Source organism: Hakea prostrata, chromosome 9 (assembly GCF_041222555.1).
Source record: "Hakea prostrata isolate BN-2017 chromosome 9, UWA_Hpros_2, whole genome shotgun sequence".
NCBI classification, from domain to species: domain Eukaryota; kingdom Viridiplantae; phylum Streptophyta; class Magnoliopsida; order Proteales; family Proteaceae; genus Hakea; species Hakea prostrata.
Genome location: NC_142608.1, coordinates 46,645,774 through 46,667,980, shown reverse-complemented (window position 1 = coordinate 46,667,980; position 22,207 = coordinate 46,645,774).

The window sequence follows — 22,207 nt, the reverse complement described above, 5'->3', positions numbered from 1 at the left end:
GACAATACGAGTCTCAAGAATGTTGACCAAAGCAATATCAATAACTCACAAATATTAAACTGGACAAAACATGCAATATTCTTAACAAACAAAACACAACATTACTCTCTAGCTCCCTAACATTGGCAGAACCAGTGTCCACCAGAGCCTAAGACAATTTTAAATTTCCAAATCACCAAAATAAGATAATTTTGAAATAAGAGAAACTTGAATTTAAAAGCACCATGTACATCATATAAAAGATAATAGTATAAGTCTTAACATGTTGACAAAACAACACACTAATTCAAAAATAATATATTAGATTAACCTAAGGTACTAGACAAGATAGATATGGCACAAAACTAGCAACAACAGTGCTAAAAAAATAGTCTAGCTGAACTTTCCTCAAGGAAAAATAAATTGCCTTAACAGCTAAAGCAAATCCTAGGATAAGAAACATACCATTAGTCAATAATATGGTAATAATAAACACATTATTATTATCTGAAAAAGGGAAACTCAATCTGGCAAAACTAGATTACAAAACAGGAAAAATCATATATTTAACAATTAAATAACACAAGAGACTAATTGCTAACAATATGTGAAATACCCAATCTGGTAAAAACCAAATCACACATGAAAGAAAAAATATCCAAATCAAGAGACTGTAAAGAAGCAATGACCACTCTCAAAAATGCATTTACATTAACAGATTGGATAATTGTTAATCAAAATGCTTAACCCAACTTGGCCAAACCAGATTGCAACCTCAATTATTCAAAACACAAACAAAGAAACATAAATCAGATATACAATAAATAAACAAATATTCAAATAAAATTTTTAATTAATATCATTAACAAATAATGACCAAAACAATCTGGGAAAACCAGATCCACACATTTGTATATTAGAAGCAAAATAAACTTGAACAATGAGAAAAAAAAAGTGATCCAATTTACAGATATTAAATTAAATAGGTAACAACCAATTAATAAAATTATTATAACTCACAAGATTATTAACTCACAAAGAAGAACCTGAAAAAATCAAATCCACATGATCGATTCCCATTTAGTGTCAAGAAAAAATCACAATAAAACCGAGTGAAGAAACACATAAGCCTTGAATTAACCATATCAAAGTTCCCAGTCCCATCAAACTTCTCAAAGTCCACTTTAGAGCTCTCCACTGGGACTCTAAAACTAGGTATCTAGGGTTTTCACCCCAACTTACAGCTCCACTAGAGCCTATGATAATCACACTGGGAGGAGAATCCTCCGTAACCAAACCTGCACCCACCTATCCGCAATCTCAAAGCCACTTAGAGCTCTCCCTGGGACTCAAACGGTCGGCCCCCCCCCGGCAAAACCTTACTAATCTCCACTTCTATACTAACAATTCTCATAAAATAGAATATACAAGAAAAATATAAGTATACTGATAACAGAACCAATCTATAAAATAATTACAAAATTAATTTAATCCACAAAAATTCTGGTCGAATATGCACAGTTAAGAATAACGTCAATTCTTACACTGCAATTAACAAATCACAACAAATAAATACCAAATAAATGCCCAATTAATAGCAACAGTGAATAGATTATGCAAAGATATTAACAATTTCTAGCATATCACATACCAATTAATTAATACTGTAATTATTAAATAGAAATCAATTTCATAAACAAACAAAAATTCCTTACTATATCAAATGAGGTCACTTGAAACCTTAACATAGCCCGATTATTCACAATGGTAAACCCTAATGGGCATTAGTGACCAAGATGATCAGTAATCATGCCAAGAATTCTATATGAGATCACAATCACCAAATTAGAGAAGAAAAAGCAAAAACCCCTAATTCGGGTTCATCATACAGAGAGCACCAAAACCGGCTCTGATACCAAATGTAGTTCTAAACCATGATGAAACTCAAGAATTGCAAGAGAAAGTAAGGAAGAACACCACAAGTGATCACAAAGTTCGGTCAATGTGATCTACATCTTCGGGACTCAAGAGAGAGTCCGATTCCAATATGAGAAGTAGAAGTCTTACAGATTTAGGGTAAAATGTACATAAGAGAAGGGCTAATCACGGTGAACCAACCAACGTCTTCATTTGCCTGAGGACGCACAACGATCTCTAGAAAAACCCCTTCTAGTTGCAGTAGCAACACCTCCGACCGAGCAGAAATGCATGAGAGAGAGGAAAAAGAATAGAGCCTTTCGTGTAAACCAACAAATGATCTTCTCAACCCCTCTCAAACCAAAGCCACTCAATATATATACAATGACTTGAACAAAACCAATTCAACCTTGGTTCACCCAAACCAAGAAATTATAGATTAACCCTAACATGTTTTGCTTACAGTTTCAACTCATTGTGCAGGGTAGATTAGATCATAGACAAATTTGGACACAACTATTTAGGTGTAGAATTCGAGTATTTATCTCCTCATGGAATCAAGAGAGGATCATGCAGCTTTCATTTTCTTCCCCCCAGATATTTAGAATTAATCAATCATAATAGTGTTATATGGGTATAGATGTGATCAAGTGAGTGTTTATGATCAAACCACCCTTGGTGTTCCTTATACAGCTTTAGTATCTTTCTAAAACACCAAATATAGCTTTAATATATTCCTAAAGTTTCGTTTATTTTATTGTTAATAACTTGCAAAGGATCCCACGAGACTTTGTTTGAGCACATCTCAACAGAAGCATATAAATTTTCCACCCTGGAGGATTCCACTAGTAGGCTGCTGGCAAGTCAAATTAAGTAAAAGGATAGGTGGTACTTTTATTGAAGATGGTTGGCAACATGTTGTAGAAGATCACTCCCTCTTCAACAATAATTTTCTTATGTTTGGATATGATGGAAATACATGTTTTAATGTCTCAATATTTGATGAAAGTGTTTGTGAGAGATGTTATACGATTACTGCTAACCTAAATCCGGAGCATGACTTATCTAGTGAAGCTAAGAAAAGTCATGCATCATCAGAGACTTGCACCAGTAAAGATGATCCAAGTATATATAATGTGAAAAGTCCCGCCCTCATATTTTATTTTGAGAAGTTATATATCATTTTGCAAGTATCTTATAAATGCTATCTTGGCATTGGTTGACATACAGATCATGATCTTTCAGATTTTAAACCAAATGAACTCAAGAGAGCTAAAAGAGAGGATGTTTTGCTAACACATGAACCTTTTTTAAAAACCATAGGTTCCCTATCAAGAAGGAGCCTTGCAACAACAACAATAACAACAAGGATGCTTGCAGCTAAAGAAGAAACAACGACAATTTGGAAAGAAGCAGAGTCTTTTAATTCTAAGTTTCCTTATTTGTCGAAGTGTTTAAATGCAACAAATGTGGGTTTTTATCTAGTGAGTTTTATGCAATTTTTGCTTACTTTTGCAATCTTATGACTAATTTACTCTCCATCTTCGGAGAATTCAACTTACATCCCATAATTATACTTGTAGAGGTAAATTAGGTGTGAGCATGTATGCATGTTGACCATTGGCTTTCTAGATTGCAATAGTTTGAGATAGAAAATCATGATCTCATTATGTGAAATTATATGCAAGGAAGCTATAGAATCTAATGGTGGAACATCTTTTTTGTGGAGTTGCTAAATTCTGCTATAAAATAAAAGAAAGAGATATAGGATAATAATCTGTTGTTTCCAGGGACAAACAGATCTTATGTATAGTACTTGCTGTTTGCTATCATGTTTGATTGATTCTTTTACTGAACGAATGCTATCCATATAGAACATCTCAAGAGATTTTGTCGCAAAGGCATATTAACACGGCTAAGGAATGAAGAATGAAGGTTACCCTTTGGAATAGAAAAGGCCAAGCTTGGAAGTAACCATAAGTTTTTTTTTGTTGCCAAAACAAAAAGATAATGATTATATTAAATGAAAGAGTTTAGGTCAAAAGACCTATATAAACAAGAGAAATCCGCAATAAAAAAAGGTGTGGATATCTCCAGGCGATGATCTATCTAGAGATAACCTGAATGAGCACCCTCATTAGGGAAATTAACCTAAGCCATAAGTTGCGATTAGGGATGCTTGAATATAACTAAAAGAAACCATTGGGAAAAAAGATTCCTCCGCCTCAAAGGATCAAACCAACTATGAACCCTGAAACACACTCCAATCTAAAGATCATGTTTGATTGGTTCTCCCTGGAGAATGCTATCCATATAGAATATCGCAAGAGACTTTGTCAGAAAGCATATTAACATCGGAAAAGGAAGGCTACCCTTTGAAAGAAGAGCACAAGATAAGTTCTAGTACTAGAAAGGGGACTACACTCTCTGCCGGTTGGATAGCATTTGTACGCGGCAATCAACTTGAAGAAGCAAATATCTGCATTTTTGAGCTTGTGGGTAAGTTGGAAATGCATGTTCATATTTTTCAAGCAGCGGTTAAGGAAAGGAAATCTACAGTTGAAGAATGAACTTGAAAATTCTTATCAAGATGGGGGATTATCTTTTTTTATCTCCTAGACCCCATGAGCACCAAGTAACACTAAGAAGTTAGCAAGAATGTTCTTGGAAAGAAAAATAGCTTCTCACTTGTATGAAGAATTTGCAGAGATAAATATGTTTTATTTATTTATTTATTTTAGAATTAATGGTGTTAAGTACAACGGGAAATTTGTTACATAATAAATTATGGGGAATGTATATGTAATTTGTTTTGAAAAATATGTCTTGGTAGTGATTGTTTAAATTGTAAACCATGGTAATTAACCATTCTTTCTATTTCTACAAAAACACCCCCCCCCACCCCCCCCCCCCCCCCCCCCCCCTCCCCCCCCCCCCCCCCCCCCTCTGTTAACTTTCTCTATTAAATTTAACTTTTACCGTTAAATATTTTTCTAAAACCCCAAAATACCCTTAGCTGAAACATTTTTTTTAATTTAAACCCTAGATTACTTTAATCACGCTAGCAACTAAAATACTAAATTATCTTCAATTAAAATAAGTTTTAAAAACTAAAATATCATACAGAAAACCCAAATTATCTTTAATTATTAAAACCCCAACATACACTCTCTTTTTTTAATTTTATCAAACAACTAAAAAAACACCAACTGCTTGATATCAAAATGCAATTTCAGTAATGAATTATCAAAAGGGTATGTTGGGCTTTTAATAATTAAAGATAATTTGAATTTTAACTATGGTGTTTTAGTTTTTAACAATTATTTTAATTGAGGGTAATTTAGTGTTTTAACAACTAGGATGATTACGATAATTTAGGGTTTAAACTAAAAAAATACTTTTAACCAAGGATAGTTTGGGGTTTAAAAAAAATATTTAACTGTAAAAATTAAATTTAACCGAGAAAGTTAACAGAGAAGAGGTGTTTGATATATTTAAAGGTAAGAAGGGAGGTAAGTGATATTATCCAAGTAAGAGGGGATGTAAGTGTTATTTGTCCAACTAAGAGGAGTAAGTGATATTTACCCTAAAAATAAAGTTGATAATTCACTGAAAATTCAATTTTATCAGCGAATTTATCAATAATTTGGTTATATTTCGCAAAAAAAATTACCGAATTGTCAAAAATTGACTATTTGGTGATTAATCGCGATATTTTGGCGATATCACCAATCTTCTGAATTTTTCGTTTTAGGTGCCGATAAAGTTTTAGTATTCAGTGAACTTGGAGATTTTTGGCAAATTTCGCTTGAAATGTCCTTCTATGGTTCTTCTGTGATTGCTTCCCATAATGACGATTTTACCCCTGATGCTTTGAATGTCACTCATTTCCCATATCCAACCAATCCTTCCATGCTAGTTTCAACAAAGGGCACCCTCCCCGTCAAGATTTAGCGAATCAATCCATTTGTGGTGAAACGGCTGTCACCAATTCATATTCTTGATGATGTAATAATGGTGAAGAACTACATAATTATATGCCAAAGTACACGTAAACGGGCCTAGATACCTCATTTAAAAAAAAAAAATAATAATAATAAATAAATAAAAAGTATACGATTCATTGTAGTATTCCTTAAATTGACAAATTCTAGGATTTTTTCGGCTGTTACGACATTTTGAAGACCTAAAATTTGATGTTTTTAAACTATGAAGCAAGCTACGATAAAGATGACCAAGAAGGGAATATTTTTTTCCCTGGATGTATGAAAGAAAAACAAAAGAAGATGATCTAGAGTTCAAATTTCAGTTGGTGAATAGAACCTCAAATTAAATGAAAATTTGATGATCATCTATTGATTATTCTATATAGATTATGCCAACATTGGATAGGAGTAATCCAAAAACCCTCGGATAAACTTTGAAACTATAAAAACCTAAAAATTCTGACCATAATTTGATTCCGTATAGAAAATAATTCATAAATTACAAGGATGAAATCATTGTTAAATCCACCAATAGTCGAGTTTAAATAAATAAGTCCAGATACATTTGAGTTTCTTTTATAGATTAAATATCTATGTTTATTGTAATGAATTAAAAGATATACAAAGAGCTAGTTGTTCAGGATGACCGAAGAAGGAAGTCCTTTAATAATAATCCAATTTTCTCTGGCCAATCTTCCCAGGCAACGATGGTCTCTCATATAAACCAAATTCTAATAGAAAAATTCCAAGAACAAAGTAATCATTTTCTCAAAAGAGAAACCAATCATGAATTCAATGCTTTTTCTATTTAAAATCAGCAAAGAAGGGGAAATATTTTGTTTGTTTTAGAAAAAAAAAATCTAATAAAAAGGATATTTTTGAACATATAAAACAAAGAATTAATTGCACTGGCACCTCAAATGGAGGCCTTAAAGCATTGACACCCCATATTATGTTTAACAAGCACAAAGATCCTAAAATTAGATTTTCGTTAGATACATTTGTCTAATTTGTAACTGAAAACCTTTCGAGATACTGTTTATATAAAAATATTTTTAAAAATAAACAGTGATTTAATTGTTTTTAGTGATAAATTTGTCAAATATATCCTACGAGAATCTAACTTTGGGGTTTCTGTGCTTTTTAAACATAAATTGGAGTATCGGTGCTTTAAGGCCTCCATTTTTTAAGTGCTAGTACAATTTGCTCTAAAATAAATAACGATAATTTAAAAATGTTAATAAGAATGGATTTTTTTTTGGACTAAGAAAAAGAGAATGTATTAAAATACAGTAAATATACATTTATGGGGTCGGTGCGAATTTATTATAATTCTAGGAATCTTTGCTTTTTAGTTTTTTACTATCAAAATGTCCCTGAAAATTTTCCTATTTATCCTTGTATTTGGACCATTGTCTGCCAAATTTATTTTGTTTGCATTAGTTGCATCATATTTTATCATATAATATTCATCTTGTGGTGCGTCAATCAGCATACCGTGTCCAGCTAATACCTTTTTTTTTTATTAATATCTGTTGCTGCACAATCCTGTTCGTCCCTTCAGCCGGTTGAACCTGCAAAGATGAGCTCGACCGTGGAGGTCGAGTTTTCACCTCCGACGATCTAGTTAGAAATCCGATTAAGGAAGGCAAGAAAGTAATGAACAATAATAATACGAATAGTGATGGCTCTATTCAGCGTACCTTTCTCTTGTGCTCCTTTACCTTTTTATAGATTTTCTATTTACGAGTTTGAGTGAGGCTCAAACCCTAGTTAGGTTGTGATCTGACTCTTAGTTATTGAGTCCTACTCAAACACGAGTAGTTGAGTTGTGACTGAATACTGTTTCTTTGGCTAGAATCTTATTTAGATTTACCTCGTTATCCAGCCTTCTTATTTGATTGACCTTGACTTGGTCGGTCTATCTCGATCCGAGCTGGTCGGATTAGGCTCAAACCGAACTGGTTTGGTTCCGATCTGGTCGCTCAAACCGAACTGGTTTGATTCCAATCAGGTCGGACTGGGTTCGAACCAGGTTGGTTCAAGCTCATTTATTCTTTCCTCATCATAAGCCCCCAGTCTCTTGAAGTCCGAGCTTTCTCTTGTTCGGGCTTTAGAGATTTGATGGTCGAACATATCCTTTCTTCCTATCAGCTTGACTTGTGATCTTCTGGGAGGTGATTCGTGAGGTGTTAATGGCTGACATCACCTGACAAGTTGCTGCGCCGTAACACAAGAAACGACGGCGCATGACTTTTTGCACGTCTCTCCTTTTTGACACGTGTAAGGGCCATTATGTCCCTTTATGATTTTCTTTTTTATTTTTCAATTATAAGGGACAGGAATTTCAAGCGTTCTTTATGTTTGTTCCCAACCTTCAGATCTGAATCTTTGAAAATACCAAATTTTTCTGGTCGTTGGATGGGTGCTCTGTTTGAGGCGTTCGATTGGAATCTTTGGTGGAAGTTCTACAGCCTTCTCCCTAGATCCATTGAATTAGAATCCTTCATTTGTATAAGACCCACTCTCTGTTACTTCTCTTCTTCATTTCCATCTGAAGCTTTCTGTGAAGACGAAGAGGGTTGCAGTGTTTTTTGAAACTCGTTCTAGCCTGTTGTGGTAGCTCTTTCCTTGACTCTTTAAACGAGTGAGTTCGTCTTCTCCTTCTTTTTCTTTTGACAGTTTTTATTTGTGCATTTATGTTGTATGCTGAGTGTATTTTTTCTTTGCCTGTCTTTTCTTTTTTCTTGGGCTTCGTTTGTCAGTTTTTTCATTTCTGCAACTCCAGCCTTAGTATAGACTTCTTGTTTGTGATGGGTGTTAAGAATAAGGCTTCTAGGCCCTCTAGATCTTCCCCTATCCCCCCCTCTTCTGGGAGCTCTTCTGTTCGTTCTGAGAACAGAGGAGCTGCTTCTTCTGGATACAGTGACACAGAGAGTGACACTGAAATTGATCCGACCTTGTCTCCTGGTACTCGTCCAAACCTACTTAGTGATGCTGAATTAACTTCATTAAGTATTCGTAGTCGGTTTCAAGATTGAACAGACACGTTGGCTGCTTAAGCTTTCTTCTTCAGCCTTAGCTCTTGAGAGAAGTCGTCCTAGGACTTCCGAACACATAGATTTCGACCCTAGTACTTCAGGTCCCAGTTTTTATCCGTCCGAGCTTACCGAAGATGATTTGAAGGACATCCGAGCTCGGTACTCCATTCCTGATAGCTTCATACTGAGGGTTCCTTCTTTCCATGATCGGGCTCACCGACCTTCTCCTGGTGAGTTTGCAGTGTATGAAGATGCCTTTGTCAGTGGTTTTAGACTTCCTGTGCACCCAATTTTTTCTGATATGCTTAATCATTTTGGGATGTGTCCAGGGATGTTGGCGCCAAATAGTTGGCGCAACATAATTTGTTTCTGGGGATTCTGTAAACAGTCTGAGTTCGGTGTCATTCCGACCTTACCTTTATTCCTTCAATTTTTTATGTATAAAAAACAAGAACAAAGTCGTTGGTTCTATCTCTCCAAACGAACTTCTCTGCAAACTGGGTGGGAGGGTAACTTTATAGGATCAGGTACTCTTCCAACCAATACCAAGGGTTGGAGGTCTCGGTACTTCTTTGTTCGGTCCCCCTCTTTCCCCAGCTTTCCGACCTCCTGGCCCAAATACCCTAAGGAGGATTCAAATGCCATTCCTCCTTTATCTCATTCCGAACAGGAAGCAAGGGATCGAATTCGGATGATCCCCACTGAAGATCGAAACTTGCTTGCTGTGAATGGATATTGTCCGGAATATCCGAATAAAGACACTCCCAGGTCGGAGGCTAGAGCTTCACAGCCATCCAATATTCTCCGACCTGATTGGTCGTTGGATTCTAGCTCCTCGGTATTTGAGGGAACTTCCTCTGTCATCTCCCGAGTTGCTAATGAGTGGATGTCCGGAGTGCTTCTCCCTGCTGACATGGCTTATCTGGAGAGTTTTGGTCGTCTCAAAGCTCATGCTATTACTGTTAGGCAAGTGATCTTCCTGCCCCCTTTTTTTTTTTTTTTTTTTTTTTGAAAATTTTATCCCTTTGGTAATTGTATCTTTAACCAGTTTTCTCTTGGTTATAGGATGGCTTGCGCTATGGCTCAATCTGTAGGTCAGAGTATTCATTCAGCTCGGGAGGATTATTTTGCGTTGCAGAAATCCGAGCAACGCATTAAGGAATTGGAAAAAGAAGCATCATCTTTGAAGACAAGCAAGGATTCTTTGATTGCTTGGGAGGCCGACCTTCTCAACGAGGTTGTTGCTCTGAAGGGGAGAAATGAGGCTGTGGAACTTGAAAAGACTTCTCTTCAAACTAGCCTAGAAGAAACCCAAGGCTCCTTAGTCGGGAAAGATGCTGAGATCTCTAGCCTCCGAGCTAAGTTAGAGAGCTCGGATCACCAAGTGGCGAAGCTGATGAAAGCAGTTGAGAAGAAAGCTCCTTGTGTTTTCGAAGATATCCCCAACGAGCTTCGCTTTGAGGTGATCAAGAGGTGGGTCAGGACGTCTAGCTGTAAGAAGTTCATGGCCAAAGTAGCTGCGCCCGGGTATATTTATGCTCGGCGTCATGCCTACCAGGGTATCATAGCAGCTTTCAAAGACTTGGATTTGGAACGATTTCAAGATCTGATCGATCCTGGAATCTTTGACGACCTTAAGATTCCTCGTCCTTCATGGTGTGCTTCCCGAGCAAGGTTTCCTAAGCCGCAACCGGTTGAAGTGGCAGAGTTTTTAGATTCCAACTGGGATCCCTTGCCGGAGGTTGGTAGCTCGGGAACCTCCACGTCGAAGAATGTGTCCGGTCTGAAGAAGCCAGATAGTAAATCTTAGCCTATTTTCCTGTAAAACTTGCTTATTATCGTCCTTGAACTTTTTTGAGATGATCCTTTTTTGTATGGATAACTTTTTGTATGGAATGAAATATTATTTTAATCTCCAAAGATGTTTTTGGTCAATCGTTATTCCTTTCTTTCCAAGTATCATCTTCTTGTGCTCGGGGAACTTTTACTTACCGACCTTAGTAGGTCGGTTGCTTAAGTATCTTAGGACTTTTGTGCCTAAGTTGCTTAGGGCCTTTGTTACCGACTTTATTAGGTCGGTTTGCCTAAGTGACTTAGGGCTACTGTGCCTAAGTTGCTTAGGGCTTCTGTTTTCCGACCTTAGTAGGTCGGTGGCCTAAGTGACTTAGGGCTTTTTGTGCCTAAGTGACTTAGGGCTTTTGGTGCCTAAGTTGCTTAGGGTTTCTGTGCCTAAGTGACTTAGGGCTTTTGGTGCCTAAGTTGCTTAGGGCTTCTGTGCCTAAGTGACTTAGGGCTTTTTGTGCCTAAGTGACTTAGGGCTTTTTGTGCCTAAGTGACTTAGGCTTTTGGTGCCTAAGTTACTTAGGGCTTTTTTGTTTTCCGACCTTAGTAGGTCGGTGGCCTAAGTGACTTAGGGCTTTTGTGCCTAAGTGACTTAGGGCTTTTGTGCCTAAGTGACTTAGGGCTTTTGTTTTCCGACCTTAGTAGGTCGGTGGCCTAAGTGACTTAGGGCTTTTTGTGCCTAAGTGACTTGGGGCTTTTGTGCCTAAGTGACTTAGGACTTTTGTTTTTTTCCGACCTTAGTAGGTCGGTGGCCTAAGTGACTTAGGGCTTTTGTTTTCCGACCTTAGTAGGTTGGTGGCCTAAGTGACTTAGGGCTTTTTGTGCCTAAGTGACTTAGGGCTTTTGTTTCCGACCTTAGTAGGTCGGTGGCCTAAGTGACTTAGGGCTTTTTGTGCGTAAGTGAATTAGGGCTTTTGTGCCTAAGTGACTTAGGGCTTTTGTTTTCCGACCTTAGTAGGTCGGTGGCCTAAGTGATTTAGGGCTTTTGTTTTCCGACCTTAGTAGGTCGGTGGCCTAAGTGACTTAGGGCTTTTTGTGCCTAAGTGAATTAGGGCTTTTCTTTTCGACCTTAGTAGGTCGGTTGATGAATTTTAGTTTTTGTCAATACTCCCATGATCATCCTAGCTAAGTATTATAGCTTGAGCTGTAATGATATGTAGAAATTTCAAAAACTTTATTCAAAAAATTCAAAATGTCTGAATCACAAACTATTTTGGGTTTCTAAACAATTTAATGACAAGAACTGAAAGAAAAATCCAAAATTTGTTGAGGATTTCATACTATTGATAGTATTTCCTCAAGTTGTTAGAATTCCAGGTCCGAGGTATGAGTTGGCCGGTCTCCGGATCGCATGCTTGTTGTATGCTCCCCGGGGCAACTTGTTGTACTACGATGTACGGTCCTTCCCAGTTGGGAGCAAGCTTTCCTTGATTTGTAGGATCAGAGCAGATGATTTGCGGAGGACCAGATCTCCAGGGAGATACTGTCGCAGTTTAACCCTTGCATTGTAATGTGTTGCAATGCGTCTTTGGTATTCCTCCAATCGATATTATGCTTTATCTCTGACTTCCTCAATGAAGTCTATGTTGGCCCTCATTCCTTCGATGTTTGCTTCTTCATTGAATTCTTATTCTTTGATAGATTCGACCTTAACCTCTATGGGAATCCAAGTTTTGACTCCATAAGCTAGTCGGAATGGAGATTCGCCGGTGGTCGTCCTGGTAGTAGTTCGGTAAGACCACATAACTTTAGGTAACTCTTCTACCCATCTGCCTTTAGACTGGTCCAATCTTTTCTTTAATCCTTCAAACATTGATCTATTAGTAACTTCCACTTGGCCATTGCTCTGTGGATATGCTACAGAAGGCCAACGGTGCTCTATACCTTGCTCTTTACAGAAACGTTCGAATTCAGCATTTTCGAACTGTTTACCGTGGTCGGTGACAATGATTTTTGGGATACCATACCGATACATGATATTATGTGTGACGAATTTTTTCATCTGGTCGATATTGATGGATGCCAGTGCTTCAGCCTCCACCCATTTAGTAAAGTAATCGATTGCCACCACTAGGTATTCTCTGCTTCCTGTGGCCTTAGGTAGTTTTCCTACCAGGTCTATCCCCCATCTAGCGAATGGAATTGGAGAGAGGGTTGATGTTAGAGGCATTGCGGGAGCATGAGGTATGTTGGCATGTGCCTGGCATTTGTCACATTTGCGGACGTGAGCTTTTGAATCTTCTTGTAACGTGGGCCAATAGTATCCTTGCCTTATTACCTTGTCTGCTAAGGCTCTAGCTCCTATATGACCTCCACAGTTTCCTTCATGAATTTCTTTTAGGATAACAGCTGCCTCTGGAGCCCCTACACATAGTAACAATGGTTGGGTGAGAGACTTTTTGTACAACTTGTCATTTCTGACAGTGTATCTGACTGCTCTCTGCTTTACAGTTCTAGCTTCTTTTGGATCTTCTGGTAGTAAATCACTTTCTAGATAATTGATTATTGGAGTCATCCAACTGTGCTCGGTCTGTATGTGCATTTGGTCGGTCATATTGATGCTCGGAAACTGTAGCTCTTCCATATATAAGACCGGGTCTGCTTCCATCTCATCCGTAGCCAACCTAGATAGGGCATCTGCCTGCTCATTTTCTGCTCTAGGGACTTGTTGGATTTGGATGTCTTTGAAGAATTGTCTGTACTGGTTTACCATGGTCAGATATTTAGTCATCCTCTTTTCTTTTGCTTCATATAGCCCGTTCACCTGATTTACAATCAGTTGTGAGTCGCTTCTGACTTCGATGTTCTGAATGTCGAGGGCTTTTGCTATACGAAGACCTGCTATTAATGCTTCATATTCTGCTTCATTGTTTGAGGCCTTGAATTGGAAGCGTAGTGCATACCGTATTTGGAATCCTCCTGGGCTGATTAGGACAAATCCCGCTCCACTCCCCTGTGCGTTGCTAAAACCATCCACTGAAAGTATCCATCTTTTGATGCTTTCGGAAAGTGGCCTCTTCTTCTTGCTCATGCCTTGGTTCAGAAGTTTCAAGGATGAAATCAGCCAGGACCTGTGCTTTAATAGCTGGTCTTGGTCGGAACTCTATCTGATGTTCGCTCAGCTCAACTGCCCATGATACCAGTCTTCCGGCCAGGTCTGGTTGGTGCAGTATTTTCTTCAAGGGGAAATTTGTTAATACTGCAATAGGATGTGACTGAAAATATGGTCTTAGTTTTCTGGCTGCTATGACCAGGGCCAAAGCTTGTTTATCCACTTCTGGATACCTTGTTTCAGCATCAAGGAGTACGTGGCTCACATAGTAAAACGGGTTTTGCTGTTTTCCTTCATCTTGCACTAGTACTGCACTAACAACCAGGGGCGAAGTTGCCAAGTAGACGATCAGTTCCTTTCCTGCGGTCGATCGTACGAGCAGGGGTGGAGTAGTTAGCTTTTCTTTCAGATGTTCGAAAGCTTGTTCACACTCCTCGCTCCATTCTGGTACTCCCTTTTTGGAAATATTTTTTAAGGCTTGAAAGAAAGGTGAACATCTCTCTCCTGACCGGGCTATGAACCTGTTCAAGGCTGCTACCCGACCAGTGAGACTTTGTATTTCCTTGATGCTTTTTGGTGGTTTCATCTCTTGTATGGCTTTTATCTTCTCAGGATTAGCCTCTATTCCTCTTTGGGATACCATGAAACCCAAAAATGTTCCTGAACATACTCCAAAAGCGCATTTCTTTGGGTTGAGTTTCATTTTATATGCTCGGAGTACCTCAAAAACTTCTGCTAGGTCTTTTAGATGGTTGGATTGAGATGTGCTCTTTATCAGCATGTCATCAACGTATACCTCCATATTCCTGCCTATCTGTTGCTCGAAAATTTTGTTGACTGCTCGCTGGTAGGTTGCCCCAGCATTTTTTAGACCAAAGGGCATTACTTTGTAGTAGTAACTATCCCTGTCTGTCATGAATGCTGTGTGTTTTTGTCGTCTGGGTTCATCAAGATTTGGTTGTATCCTGAATAGGCGTCCATGAAACTAAGCATCTCATGCCCAGCTGTTGCATCGATGAGCAGGTCTATCCTTGGTAGAGGATAACAATCCTTTGGACAGGCTTTGTTGAGGTCGGTATAGTCTGTGCACATTCTCCATTTTCCGGTTGCCTTCTTTACCATTACCACATTGGCCAACCAAGTTGGGTGGTCGATAGGTTTAATGAATCTGGACTGCTTCAACTTCTGAGCCTCTGTTCAGATGGCCTCATGCTTTTCCAAAGAAAAATTTCTTCTTTTATGTATTACTGGAATTGCCTGAGGATCAATATTTAACCTGTGCTCGGCTACTTTTCTATTAATTCCGGGCATGTCTTTGGCCGACCATGCAAAGACGTCAGTATTTTTCTGTAAAAAGCTGGTTAGACTATTTTTGAATTCTTCTTCTTGTTCTGCTCCGATCATGGTTCCCTGATCTTTCCTTGAGTTCAGCATAATCTTTTCCAATTTTTCTACTGGTTCGGCTCTTTGCATGTTTTCTTCATCACGATCATCTCTGACTTCGACCGTCATGGTAGAGCTTGTTTTTACTCGCTTTCTCATGTAATTGGCGTAGCTCTGCTTGCTTCCTTTTTGGTCGGCGGAACATTCTCCTATTCCCTTTTTTGTTGGGAATTTCATCTTCATATGTAAGGATGATACTACCGCCTCCAGGGTACAAAGGGTTGGTCGTCCTAAGATCATATTGTAAGCTGACAAATCTCGGACGACCATAAAATTTGTCTGGATGACCCTGTCTCTGGGGTGTTCACCGATACGAAGATCTAATCTAATGGTGCCCTCTGCTCGGGTTGAGGTTCCTATAAAACCGTATAAGTGTGTCCCACAAGGGATCAACATCTTCTCGTCTAGCTGTAATTTATGGAAAGCTTCTAAGGACAAGATATCTGCTGATGACCCTGTATCTACTAGGACTCTATGGACCTCTTGTTCCGGCCAGAGTGACTTTGATGACAAGGGCATCGTCGTGAGGAGTGTTTACCCCCTGCTTATCTTTGGTTGAGAAGGTGATCGGTTCTAAAGTGATCTTCTTACCCGGTTTCTCAAGCTCGACATTCCCCACATATCGTGCTTTTCTTTTGGCTTGTCTACTGGACTCCTCAGTTGGGCCACCGAACACAGTAAATATTGGTGGTCGTTTTTGATTGTTTCCTCCTTCTTGTGGTCGGGACTTGTTTTGGCGTCCTTCTCTGCTTGGAGATCTATGCCTCTTCCTACCCCCTTCTACTTGCTTTTGATCAGGCTGGGTAGGTTTGAGGTATTTCACAAGCCGCCCTTGATCGATGATTCTGTCAATTTCCTCTTTTAGTTGCCGACATCATTCTGTCCAGTGTCCATGATCTTTGTGGAAATCGCAATATTTGCTTTTGTCCCGATTTCCTGGTCGAGAATGTAGCTTTTCGGGCTGCTGGAGAATTCCTCGATCTTTAATCTACATCAGGATTTCCGATCTCCTCATGGCCGGTAACCTTTCCTGTTCAGGTCGACCATCCCTGGTCGGGTCTATGGTCGATCTTCTGACAGGTTGGTACTTTTCTTTGTATGTTCTTGCCTCCATGGTCGGATGCTCCTTATTTCGAGATTCAATTGTTTCTGATATCTCAGCTTGCTTGTGGCATCGTTCACGGAGATCGTTATATGTTTCTGGCATGTCATTCAAAAGTCTCTCAAGTAGGCCTTCATGGTTGAGTCTTTGGTACAAGGCGTGGAAGGCTATCTTTTCATCCAGATTTTCAATCTGCATAGTCAGTTTATTGAATCTCTCAAGGAAATCTCTAATGGACTCCGTTCGCCCTTGTTTTACAACGAACAAGGTATCTTCTCTCTTTTTGGTTTCTACTCCGCTTTGGAAACTCAATAAGAAAGTCCGACCTAGATGTTCGAAACTTTTTATTGTGCCCCGAGGTAGAGCTTGGTACCAATCTAATGCAGCTCTGGTCAATGATGCTGGGAAACTGCGGCACATGGCTGCTTCATTGTGTCTTTGAGTAGACATGACAGACTTATAATGGGTAATGTGGTGCTTAGGACACTTCGATCCGTCGTACGCCTTGAAGGTCGGACATTTGAAACCTATTGGCATCTCTTTCTCCGAGACACTTTTGATGAAAGGGTCCTCCTTTAAGATAGCATATAGCTCTTCTTTTCCAAGCTTTAACGCTTTTTTGACTGTTTCGTCAAGGTCGGCGATACGCTTATTCATCTCGTCATCCCACTTCTTTGAACCATTATGATCCTTTTTGTCCTTTGAGGCTTTTGCCGGATCTGTGCTGCTTCCTCGATCTCCGTCGTTGTCGATTGGAGGATTATCCTCTTTCGAGGCTCGAGATTTTGCCAGCTCTTTTTGAGATTGTTGAGGGATCTGGTCGATCATCGGTGGTCGGTCACGCCTGCTCCCCTCGGGACTTCTTTGTTTTTTCTGAGAATCTGCTTCGGGAGCAATTACGTGTTGCATGGCCACCCTGATCAACTCGCCTAAGGATGAGATTGCTTTTCTCATCTCAACTTGTTCCTTTTGAACCTCGACAATTTGATGCGTTGTCGCGTATTGATTTGCTTGAGTGTCTGGAAGAGTTGGAGAATCTTGCTGAATCTGGAGTTCGGGAATTTTTTCCATTCCGACCTGGTCGACCTCCTTTTCTCCGCCAGACACCTCTTCGATTACCAAACCTGATCTCGTCTTCATAATAGCTTTTTGATCAAGTTCCCATAGACGGCGCCAATTGTTGTTGCACAATCCTGTTCGTCCCTTCACCGGTTGAATCTGCAAAGATGAGCTCGACCGTGGAGGTCGAGTTTTCACCTCCGACGATCTAGTTAGAAATCCGACTAAGGAAGGCAAGAAAGTAATGAACAATAATAATACGAATAGTGATGGCTCTATTCAGCGTACCTTTCTCTTGTGCTCCTTTACCTTTTTATAGATTTTCTATGTACGAGTTTGAGTGAGGCTCAAACCCTAGTTAGGTTGTGATCTGACTCTTAGTCATTGAGTCCTACTCAAACACGAGTAGTTGAGTTGTGACTGAATACTGTTTCTTTGGCTAGAATCTTATTCAGATTTACCTCATTATTCAGCCTTCTTATTTGACTGACCTTGATTTGGTCGGTCTATCTCGATCCGAGCTGGTCGGATTAGGCTCAAACCGAACTGGTTTGGTTTTGATCTGGTCGCTCAAACCGAACTGGTTTGATTCCAATAAGGTCGGACTGGGTTCGAACCAGGTTGGTTCAAGCTCATTTATTCTTTCCTCATCAATATCGTTTGTAAATATAAAGTTAGATTTCTGTCTCTTGGAATATTGGATGTTTTTAGTTTACCAAAAAAAAAAAGGAATATTGGATGTTTGGTGATTCCCATGTCTCAAAGGTGAGATCCCCACCAAATCAATGATGTGAAGCTATGCCCCTTTCCCCCTCTGGTGTTAGCAGATCCCAACTCTTAACGGCGTTGAGATATGATAGATATTTTCCTTTGACGATCAAAGGTTACTCAGTTAGTAATGACCGACACTTGAAGAGATCACAAGTTTAACAATCTCGTGGTATATGTAATATTATCAATTCCCAAAAAAATAAAAATAAAAGAAAAAAATATATTTTTTCCTTTCCTGTCAACAATCCGCTCTTTTCCTTCCTCATAAAATTAAAGGCTTTTTTTTTCTCCTGAAAGCGTAATCTTCTCATCCCTTGTCCCATTTCTAAGACCTTTCATCCCTTATTCTCTATTTAAGAAACCTTCTCAAAAGTGAAAGCTAACATTTCTTGTCATGCATAGAAATGGCAATAGAGACCAAGTTGTGGCAACATGGACTGAAGTCGCACTAGGTCCTTTCATCTCTCCCAAAACAACAACAACAACAACAACAATAAGCCTTGTCCCAACTAAATGGGGTCGGCTACATGGATTCTTGCCCTCCAATCAGTTCTGTTCGAGGCCATGCTAGATACAAGGCCTAAGTTATACATATCCTTTCTCACCACTTCTCCTAAGGTTATCTTAGGTCTACCCCTAGCTCTTCTAGTTCCTTCAATATGGATTATATCACTTCTCCGTACAGAGAGCATTTATAGGTCTCCGTTGAACGTGGTCGTGCCACCTCAAACGACTTTCTCTAAACTTATCACTTATGGGAGCAACTCCCAGACCAACTCTAATATGATCGTTTCTTATCTTATCCATCCTAGTTTTGCCACTCATCCATCTTAGCATCCTCATTTCTGCTACACTGAGTTTATCTATATGATTCTTTTTAACAGCCCAACACTTTGCACCATACATTATAGCTGGTCGAACAACGGTCCTATAAAATTTTCCTTTAAGCTTTAATGGAATACGCCGATCACATAAGACCCCGGACGCACCTCTCCACTTCATCCACCCTATTTTAATTCTTTGGGAAACCTCATCTTCTAAATCACCTCTTTTACTTATGATTGAACCTAGGTACCTAAAACAATCACTTTGAGGAATCTCTTTATCGTCAAGTATCACCACCTCATCATTTGCCCGATCATGACTAAAGTTACAAACTAAATATTTTGTCTTCGATCTACTAAGTTTAAAGCCTTTTGATTCAAAAGCTAATCTTCAATCAACACAATATCATCCGCAAAAAGCATATACCAGGGGACCTCATCTTGAAAGTCTTTGGTTAATTCATCCATTACCCAGTGCAAATAGATATGTGCTTAAAGTTGACCCTTGATGTAGCCCAACTGTTATCGGGAATTCATTACTTTGTCCCCCCACTGTTCTAACACTAGTCACCGAACCATCATACATATCCTTAACTATATCTATATATTTACTTGCGACACTTCTTTTCTCTAGTACTTGCCAAATTAATGCTCTAGGGACTCTATCATAAGCTTTTTCTAGGTCAATAAATACCATATGAAGATCTTTCCTACATTCTCTATACCTTTCCAGAAGTCTCCTAATTAAGTAAATAGCCTCCGTTGTAGATCTTCCCGGCATAAACCCAAATTGGTTCTCCGTAACTGTAGTTAAGTGTCTCAAACGGGTTTCAATTATTCTTTCCCATAATTTCATCGTATGGCTCATCAATTTAATGCCCCAATAGTTATTACAACTTTGAATATCTCCTTTATTTTTGTAAATTGGAACCACAACACTTCTCCTCCAATCCTCTGGCATTTTCCCTGTGCTCATAATCTTATTAAACAACTTAGTCAACCAAACTAGTCCATGGGTTCCTAAGCTCTTCCATACTTCAATTGGGATTTCATCAGGACCTTGTGTCTTGCCGAGTTTCATCCTCCTTAAAGCTTCTTTTACTTCGGACATCGAAATTCTACGTATATAAGTTCGGACATTGGTGCCTTGGTGAAAAGTGTAATCGTCCGAAACATAAGTGCTTGAAGAATGCTCATTTAGTAAACTAGAGAAATAGGTTTCCCATCTTTTCTTAATATCCTCCTCACAAACTAATACTTTACCATCTCCATTTTTAATACATCTAACATGGTCAAGATCTCTACTCTTCCTATCCCTCATCTTAGCTATCTTATAAATAGAATTTTCCCCTTCCTTTGTGCCCAACTTATTGTATAATTCTTCATACTTCCTTTCCCTTGCTTTTCCTGCAATTTTCTTAGCTTCATTTCTATCCAACCTATACCTTTGAAGATCCTCAACATCCTTAGTTCTTTGCCATTTCTTAAAACTAGCTTTTTTATTCCTAATGGCAGCTTGAACCTCACTATCCCACCACCACGTCTCTCTATAGGAATGGATCTTTCCTTTTGATTCACCTAGAACATCTTTAGCCACCTTCTTAATACACATAGCCATCTCATTCCACATTGCATTGGTATCCCCTTTAAAATCCCATTTTCCTTGTTTGACTACTTCATTAACGAAGGATTTAGAGTACTCTCCTTTCAAATTCCACCATCTTATTCTGGGATAGTTAACCTTGGACCTTTTATGTGTTCTTGGGACTAAGCACATATCCAAGACCACAAGTCCATGTTGTGCAGTTAAGCTTTCCCCCGGTATCACCTTGCAATCCTTGCACAACAATCTATCAGTCCTTCTAGTTAGGAAGAAATCTATTTGGCTTCTATGCTGTCCACTTTTGAAAGTAATTAAATGTTCATCTCTCTTTTTGAAATAAGTATTTATAATAGATAGATCAAAAGCAGTAGCAAAATCCAAAATTGAAATCCCCTCTTCATTCCTTTCTCCAAAACCATATCCTCCATGAACACTCTCATATCCTCTTTGATCTTTTCCAATATGTCCATTTAAATCACCTCTTATGATAATCTTTTCTCCTTGACGAATTCCTTGCATTAATCCATCCATATTTTCCCAAAATTCTAGCTTTAGACTTTCATCTAATCCTACTTGAGGTGCATATGCACAAATTATATTTATGAACTCTTTCTCCATTACAAGCTTGATAGCCATAATCCTATCACCCACTCTTTTAACATCCACCACATCATTTTTTAAATCTTTATCCACTATTATACCCACTCCATTTTTATTTGTTTTATCCCCAGTATACCAAAGTTTAAAGTCATCCAACTCTTTGGCTTTTTTACCCCTCCATCTAGTCTCTTGGATGCAAGCTACATTAATCCTTCTTCTCCTCATAACATCTATCAATTCTAAGCTCTTACCAAAGATCCTATGTTCCAAGATGCCAGTCTAATCCTACGCTTATGGACTAGCTTCTTTACCCGCACTCGTCCACGGCGCGGGAACCCTTGCCTACTTATCACCGCATCCGGGCGCCGATGCGACGCGCGTCGCTTACGGGGACGCCCTAGCTAACCCTTGCCCACTTATCACTACACCCGGGCCATAGTGTAGCGCGTCGCTTCTTTTGTCGGGGAACGCCCTAGCATAGCTTTTATCATATAAGGTCGAATCCATGAAAAAAGGTTTGGCTAGAATTTTTTCAGTGCCGGCTGCCGACCTGACGCACCAACCCTCCTCTTTTACCCGGGCTTGGGACCGGCAGCAAAACACTGGCGGAGTTAGATGGTTTCATCTCTCCCAGAAACCATCTAATTTCCAGCACTGGAGACAATTGTCGAGGAGGAAATGGAAGGGATGGGAGAAGAACACAGCAATGGGTTTTCCTTTTCTTTCTCAGCCCTAACTCAATACAAAGATTCCTTTCACGGTGAAACATTACAAAATCTTTTTCTTTTGGTAATGAAATAGAATTTATTTGAGTAGGAACAAGCTAGGCACATCTCTACTGTAGCAGTATTCCAGAACACCCCCCCCCTCTCTCTCTCTCTAACCATGTAGGCATATACAATTCTTAAGTTCAATTGACCACCAGCTGGTATTTCTGCCATTATCATACAGTACTGAAAAGTGAAATAAGACTTCACACACAACCAAC